We start from the raw sequence: 8,087 nt of genomic DNA, 5'->3' as shown, positions 1-8,087 counted from the left end.
GAGAATTCATCTGAGTGGGTGATCATAGTGACAGGATCAGCCCCTTTGTCGGACAAAGGTAATGATCGGGAATGCACTCTCTCTGATGGAAACCAAACTGTCGGCAATTGATTTCAATCATTGGAATTTTGTTTTGCAAAATTAATATATTTATATATATATGTACGATTTCAAAATGTTTGCAAATGGTTTTAATCTCTGGGATCCATGTGAGTGGAGAGTGCGGCACTGTTCCTTGCAGCCGAGGGAGAGGTCATCTCTTGTCAGGCAGTGCTTGATCATTAAGGGCTGAGAGGTTAAGTGTAAGATCATTTAGGATAATACCTGATGGGTTAATCTTGCACCAGCCCATAGTCCCAGGGTTTTTATAAGATGACTTGGCCCAGGGACCACTTAATGTAAGTGTTGGGCCCATAGGGTCCATGTGATGGACTCAGGGGTTCACTGAGTTTTTCAGTGAATTTGGCTGGGCCTTGTATTAAAGGCTGGGCCGAACTCATGTGGCTGGTGTGTAGATCAATGCTTGGGTCCCATGCCATACAAAGAAGCCCAACTGGGCAGCAGATTGGAAACTAGTTAAACACTGATCACTTAATGGGCCAAAAGCCCATTTTGAGCTGGGCTGATATGATCACCCATGTATGGGGCGAAAGTGAGATTAATGTTAGTAATAGGATAGGGCCTTTAACCTTATCCACTCTGGGAGACCAAATTCAAAACAGATTTGAATATGGTAACCTTCTGATAAGATCAGGAGTAAGCTAACTTAATCTGCAGATAGGATTAAGATAATCCCTTATCCAAATACAGATTTGGATTGAGATAATGATGAACTTACAATTTATCTATAATTTTTGAGGACTTTAGCATGGATTTTTATGCCAGTTTTATTAATTTTTGCCTTAATTTAGCTTAATGCTAAGAATAAGTTTCAGGGATAATTAATCCAAGAAAATGAAGGAAAAAGGCAAGAAAAGAAGGTTCAAAAAGACCAATTTAAGTCCAGCCCAGTCGTGGAAGCAAGAGAGAGCACTTCGGCCCAAGAAGAGCAAGTGAATTCCTTGAGAAAACCCAAGAAAAGAAAGCCTAGCTATGAGTAGAATTCGGCCCAGAAAGGAAGGCCCATTCTCAGCCCAAAAGAGCAGCTCAATGTATAGCTATCATGTGCTAAGAGAGAGCCTAAGTGCTGCCCAAATAGCAGCCCTTAGGAGGCTTTCAAGAGAGCTCTAGAAAGTTCAAGAAAGGGGTGTAATACACTCCATTCTAGAGGCTTCAAGAAGGGGCAAGAGCCCCCTTGAAAAACTATATGAGGCCTCTAGGAGGGGGGAGAGGTGTTCAATTGCTTGAGAGGAAGGCTCTCCCACTCTTAGAGGTTTGGCCACCTTGAGAGAAGAGAAGAGAAGAAGGCTAGGCGCAAGGAAGAAGAAGAAGAAGGGCTGAAGGAAGTTCAAGACAAGCAAGCTAGAAGAGAAGGTGAGTTCGAATTGAGGGTTTGTGATTCAAAGATCTTTTGTAATAAATCAATTGTAGTTTCATTCTCTTTTGATTTGAATTCAGTTTCTTTGTTATATTTTCTTTCTTCTTTCTCCTTTTTTTCCATTCTTCCTTGATGTATTTCAGCTTGTAAAATTTTAGTTCAACAATCTAATTCTTTTTTATTCATTCAAATGGTCATGAATTGTACTTGAAGTTTCTTGAATAAGGGTGTTATTGTAGATTAATTCGGCCAACTAACCTTCAAAACTCAGATCTGAATTCTCAGATCTGAGATTGCAAGATCTGAATTGCTTGAAAGAGAATTCAGATCTGCAATTTTCAGATTGGCCGAATGGATCTAAAGCTTGGAATTCCTAGAGTGCTTGAGAAAGACTCTAGGAATTCAGATCTACTATTCAAGAACTGAATTGAGTGCAAGGTTAGAGATAACTTGCACAATTCAGTTGGTGATCAATTCAGATTTGAATTGATGCCTTAGAAGTGTTTGAAGAAATGCATGCATGGGGATTAGATTCTTTCTAGAGATAGAAGAACCGTCACTCATGCATAGGATGAACATGCGCTTGAGAGAGGCTGTTCATGACCTTGGGGTTTTACCAAACCAAGGCTCAATCATGATTTATTCGAATGATCCAAATTGATAGATTGCTGAATTCTGAGATTGACATTTACTGCTTACTCTTCTAACCTGATTTGAAGGCAATTGGGCCAATATTTTAGATAGATTTTAGTTTATAATTTTTAGCTTTCATTAAAGTTTTGATTTATTGTTGATCAGATAAGAAGTGCCCAATTTAGTATTGGTAATTGTTTCCTAAATCCTCGTGGGAACGATACTTCACTTACTACTTTATTACTTGAACGGCTAGCACTTGCTAGTGTCACAATGAGCCACACAGATAACTCCTAATTAGGTGGTTTCTTAATCAAGAAGAAAAGAGGAGAAACTTAAGAGAAATATATCAGATTTCGAACCAAGGGTTTTTAGTCAAGAAAACTCCCTACGATTTGAGATGAGATCTCATACTAAATTCCAGAGAGAAGAGAAGCAGTTCAGCCATCTTCGTCCCAGGAGTTCTCCTCCAGCTGCCACCATTCCCTCTTGCAAGATTTGATCTTTGCAGCAATAGGGAGTCAAGAAATCAATTCTTGACATTAGTCTTGCTAAAAAGACTAAGAAAGATTCAGTGTTCAGTGTTTCCAGAGGATTCTTGCGAAAGATCCAGTGTGTAGGATGCACCCTGCTGGTTCCGTTCCATCCACAGCTGTGTCATCTTCAGCAGGAGCAGATCTTGGATTCTTCTTTGGGCGTGAACACCAACTTTGGGAGATACTACTTCTCCGGATCAGGTATATTCCTCCCTTTTGCTTTTTGGTTCAGATCTGGTTCGATCATGGTTCAAGTAAGATCCTTGAATATAGTATTCTAAATTCAGGGAATATGATTCCCAGTTGAGAGAAGGTAGGAAAATTTTTGAAATTCGCCCACCCATTCCGCAACCTTTTGGCGTCCATTAGATGGATCCTACCATTCTTTCAGTGGTATCAGAGCCAGGTTCGAATCTTGAACCAAAAGAAAATCAAATCAGACCCTGCGCAGATGGATAGAAAATGTTCTGCCAAGCTTTGCGCAGATTGGTTTCTTTTTTTTTTTTCAAGAAATGGTTTCTTGTTAAGGGCGATTGATCTGAAATTAATTTTTGTTAAATCCAAAATTTGTTTAGAATTGTTCTTTATTTATTTTGATTTAATGAACTGTTCGAACCTGGAGATCGCAGTGCAGATTTGGTGCAGATGGTCTGCGCACCCTTTTTCATTTATTTCATTCAATTCGGTCTGTAAATAATTTTTCATTTTTATTTTCTAGATTCAATGTATAGGATTTGATCGAGGATGTAATTAATTAATAGAAATAGGATTTCTGTTATTTATTTTCTTGATTAAAGAAGAAGGAAGAAGATGGCGGCGCTGGAGATTTGCAGACGGAGAAATCGCTTCCTGCGATTTGCAGTTTGTGAGACTGCAACATTAGTGATTAACCTCTGTTTTGCAGGTGGTGCGAACAGTCCATAGTTGATTTGTGATTGTTTAAAATCAAGATTATTAATTTCAGATCTTTCATGAATTAATTCTTGAATTGAAAATCAGTTTTGGACCATTTCGGACTAGATTGGAACAAAAAACTGTTTGGACTGAATCTTGGGTTCGAAAGGGACTATTTCTCCAGTCCATCTTTCTCACACATGTTGTTCCAAATCTGATGTTCAATTACAGGGATTAATTCGGCCCACCTGTAAAGCCCAGTTTTAAAGGGTTAAAACTGCAAAAGCCGACTATTGCGAGAAATGCTGTATGGGTCGAACTGCTAACTGCGATTCAGCCCATACACCTAGTCAACATTAATTGTTAATGTTAGGTTTTTAAATGGGCTATTAAATGGGCTTTACAGCAGTTGATTGATTGGATCAATTCTTCCTTTACATGTGATGATTGGATGTTTGATGTGTTGCGACCATGGGCCATAAGCACTTGGCCCATGAAGACTCATTAGTGGCTCTTGCGCACACCATGGCTGAATGCACATCATTGCCATGGTGTCCCTTAAGGTCATTGGATGATCCCTCCTTTCTTGGTAGGCCCCATAACCCTGAAAAGGGATGCGTACGGAACCCCTAGCCGATTAAGGCCCACCAGAAATCTGACTTTGTGAAAGTTAGTGGGAGCCGCTCTAGTTTGAACTAAATTAGAACTAGGGTATAATCTCGTTCCCTCCAGCAAATATGAGTGAATGCGATAGGGAGATCCATATGATGGACTCTCTAAAGGCCTTCCATCATTAGCACAATGATGGGTCCGTCAGTAATGAGGAAACGCACCATAAAATTGGGCTATCCATTTGCTGTTGGATCTGTCAGAGTGTTTCTTATGATGATAGGGGCGTCATAGACCGATGTGGGAGGGGCTTTACCAGAAAATGGGAACTCTCTCATGGTACCTTGGCGTAACCTGAATATGATGGGTCAGCACTCACTGGACAGAAAGGTTTACCTGAAAACGGCTCTGAACCTTGTCTGACAGAGACCAAAGGGAAGCTCATTTGATGAGTGGATATGATCCGTCATAGAAAGGTGGTGGGGTTATGCAACTGAAACAGTTGGCTTCACACACCCCATGTGATTTCCCACATTTCCAGAGACATTTCGTCATCTCCGTCGCTGAGAAGGAGGGAAATCTCAGAGATGAACAAATGGGAATGGAACATAGATTAAAAACCATGTTTATGTAAGTAACATGAATCAATCTAAAGTTGTGGACTAACGTCTTTGCTATTTTATCAGAAAATGGCATACAGTCAATTCGCAAAGCTTCTAGACGATAACAAGCTTAAGGGCCCAAACTATGCCGACTAGTACAGAAATCTTATGCTGGTCCTAACTTCCGAAATGTTAGATAAGGTAGTGAAAAATCCTGTCCCGGAGCGTCCAGGTGATAGGGCTTCTGAGACCCGTAGGAGGGATTACCAAGATTGGGAGGACAAGAACACCCTAGCCCTCTGCTTTGTCATTGCCTCATTAGACAACTCAATACAGAGGCAGTTCGATCAGATCGAACTAGCCAAGGACATATTGGACAGTCTAAAGACATTGTATGAAGAGCAGAACCGTTCTACTCGACAGAAGGTCCTAAAATTGTTCATGACCGCACAGATGTCCAGGGGGCAGAAAGTTCATGACCATTGTATTCGGATGATGGGATACATTAACGAACTAAAAGCTCTTGGATCCGGGCTAGATCTTGGCATGCAAGTGGATGCCATCCTAAATTCTTTGCCCTATTCCTTCAATGCGTTCACAATGAACTACAACATGAATAAGCTGAATGTCAACATCCAGGTACTCAGCAATATGTTGCTGAGGGCCGAGGATCTACTCAAGCAGGATGAGCCTGTGGTTATGCTTGCTGAAGCTAACAAATCGGGCAAGAAAAAGAGAAAGGCAAAGAAGCCCTAGAAGAAAACTGCCAAGCCTAAGAAGCAGAAGAAGAACAAGACATCTGATGTCTGTCACTTCTGCAAGCAGACCGGCCACTGGAAGAGGAACTGTCCTGCCTACCTGGAATCTAAGAAAGGTAACATCGAAACTTGTGTCATAGAAACTAATATGTTAGTTACTTCTGTGTCTTGGTGTGTTGACTCTGGGGCTTCAACTCATGCGTGTAACTCACTGCAGGGGTTCAAAGTTAGTAGAAGATTGAGTGAAGGCGAAGTGACACTATTCTTGGGAACGACTGCAAGTGTTGCAGCTGCGGCGATAGGAACCATAGAATTAGTTTTTAGAGAATGAGTACTTGTACTTAAAGATTGTCTTTATGTACAGAACTTGAGAAGAAATTTAATTTATGTTTCCAAACTGTGTGCTGATGGATATACTGTTTATTTTAGTAATATGATTACTGTTAAACGGAATAACAAATTCATCGCATGCGGGGAACTGGAGAACGGTCTCTACATTCTACATCATTCTCTAGAAACTAACTTAACCGAAACTACGTCGGTCTAAAATCCCAAGAAAAAGAAATCATGATACAGTAAATCCCACGTGCCTCTGGCATTACCGACTTGGCCATATCGATGTTGACCGAATCGCAAGGCTGGTAAAGGATGGTCCTTTGGATTTTCTAACCATAGAAAATCTTCCCACTTGTGAACCTTGCCTTCAAGGCAAGATGACTAAGTGGCCATTTGACGGTAAGCCTGAAAGATCTGCAGGCACACTTGACCTAATACAAACTGATGTATGTGGTCTCCTGAGTGTTAGGACATGAAATCAACACGTGTATTTCATCACCTTTACAATTGATTTTTCACGATATGGTTACGTGTACCTAATGAGACATAAGTCTGAATCCTTTGAAAAGTTTAAAGATTTCAGATAGGAAGTCGAGAAACAGTTAGGAAGAGAAGTTAAGGCCCTTCGATCAGACGAGGTGGCGAGTATCTCTCTAACGAATTCAGGGACTACTTAAAGGATAATGTGATAGTGTCACAACTAGCTCCTCCTGCTACACCTCAACTCAACGATGTTTCTGAGAGGAGGAATAGGACCTTGTTGGACATGGTCCGGTCACTTCTCGTACGTTCAGAATTACCCACATCCTTTTGGGGATACGCATTAGAGACTGCTTTCTACGTGCTGAATCGGGTTCCAACCAAATCAGTTTCGAAAACTCCATATGAACTTCGGACCGGAAGGAAGCCAAGTGTAGGACACTTGAAGATTTGGGGTTGTCCTGCACACGTTAAAAGAACAAGTGTGGACAAGTTGGAATCCAAAACCAGTCGTTGCTTGTTTATAGGCTACCCAAAAGATTCGGTGGGTTATCTATTCTATGACACAAGTGAGCAGAAAGTATTCTGCAGTCGAAACGCTCAATTCTTAGAAACCGAATACATCCTGGACACCCAACGTCAGGCAATAGTTCTTGATGATGAGAGCTCAGGAGCAGTGGGAGATGTCCCACAAGTTCCAGGTAGTGACCAACCTAGAAGGTCCACCCGGGTATCCAGACCACCAGTCCGATGTGGTTATGACCAGGATAGTTACCTGGTGGAAGCCTTGACTAGTGAGGAATTGTGGGAGATGTCCCACATGTTCCAAGAAGTGGGTGGAGGCCATGAGAGCTGAGAAGGACTCGATGGAGACCAATGGAGTCTGGACTCTAGTAGATCTGCCCTCCGGGGTAAAAGCAATTGGATGCAAATGGATCTACAAGAGGAAGAAGGGCCCCGATGGCAGGATTGAGACCTACAAAGCTCGTTTGGTGGCGAAAGGGTATACTCAGAAAGAAGGCATCGATTATGAGGAAACCTTTTCGCCCGTGGCCATGCTTAAATCCATTAGGATCCTGCTAGCTGTAGCAGCGTACCATGACTACGAGATTTGGCAGATGGAAGTCAAAACCGCATTCCAGAATGGAGATCTTAATGAAGATATCTACATGCAGCAGCCACAAGGCTTCATTGCTGCTGGTCAGGAACACATGGTATGTAAACTCAATAGATCCATATATGGTGTTCACGCCCAAGTTGGTGTTCACGCCCAAAAAAGACACCAAGAACCGATTCCGCTAAAGATGACATAGCTGTGGGTGGAACGGAGCCAGCAGGGTGCGTCCTACACACTGGATCCTTCGCAAGAACCCTCTGGAAACTCTGAACACCAAATCTTTTTCAATCTTTCTTGCAAGACTGATGTCAAGAACTGATTTCTTGACTTCCTATTGCTGCAAAGATCAAATCTTGCAAGAGGGAATGGCGGCGACTGGAGGAGAACTCCTGGGACGAAGATGGCTGAACTGCTTCTCTTCTCTCTAGAGTCTGTATGAGATCTAATCTCAATTCGCAGGGAGTTTTCTTGACAAAAACCCTTGGTTCAAAATCTGATATATTTCTCTTGGGTTTCTCTTCCTTTCGTCTTGATTAAGAAACCTCCTAATTAGGAGTTATCCCAATACAAATTAGTATTTGGATAGGGATTATCTTAATCCCATCTGCAGATTAAGTTAGCTTACTCTTGATCTTATCAGGAGGT

The 8,087-nt window shown here is 41.6% G+C and overlaps 1 long non-coding RNA gene across 2 annotated transcripts; it reads left to right on the top strand.

The window, feature by feature from the left end:
- The first annotated feature begins 1,315 nt into the window (after nucleotides 1–1,315).
- LOC148790398 (uncharacterized) lies at nucleotides 1,316–5,906 on the top strand. 2 transcript variants are annotated; one of them, XR_016078756.1, is made up of 3 exons: nucleotides 1,316–2,847; nucleotides 4,836–5,625; nucleotides 5,727–5,906. It is a non-coding gene; the product is annotated as an uncharacterized LOC148790398 (long non-coding RNA). The 2 variants fall into 2 exon arrangements; XR_016078755.1 differs by having other exon boundaries at nucleotides 1,316–5,625.
- The last annotated feature ends 2,181 nt before the right edge of the window (nucleotides 5,907–8,087 follow it).

The sequence above is a fragment of the Nelumbo nucifera genome, chromosome 7 (assembly GCF_055504915.1).
Source record: "Nelumbo nucifera cultivar China Antique chromosome 7, China Antique-T2T, whole genome shotgun sequence".
In the NCBI taxonomy this organism is placed as follows: Eukaryota; Viridiplantae; Streptophyta; class Magnoliopsida; order Proteales; family Nelumbonaceae; genus Nelumbo; species Nelumbo nucifera.
Note: the sequence above shows the minus strand (reverse complement) of the source record. Positions and strands in the feature narration are given on the sequence as shown.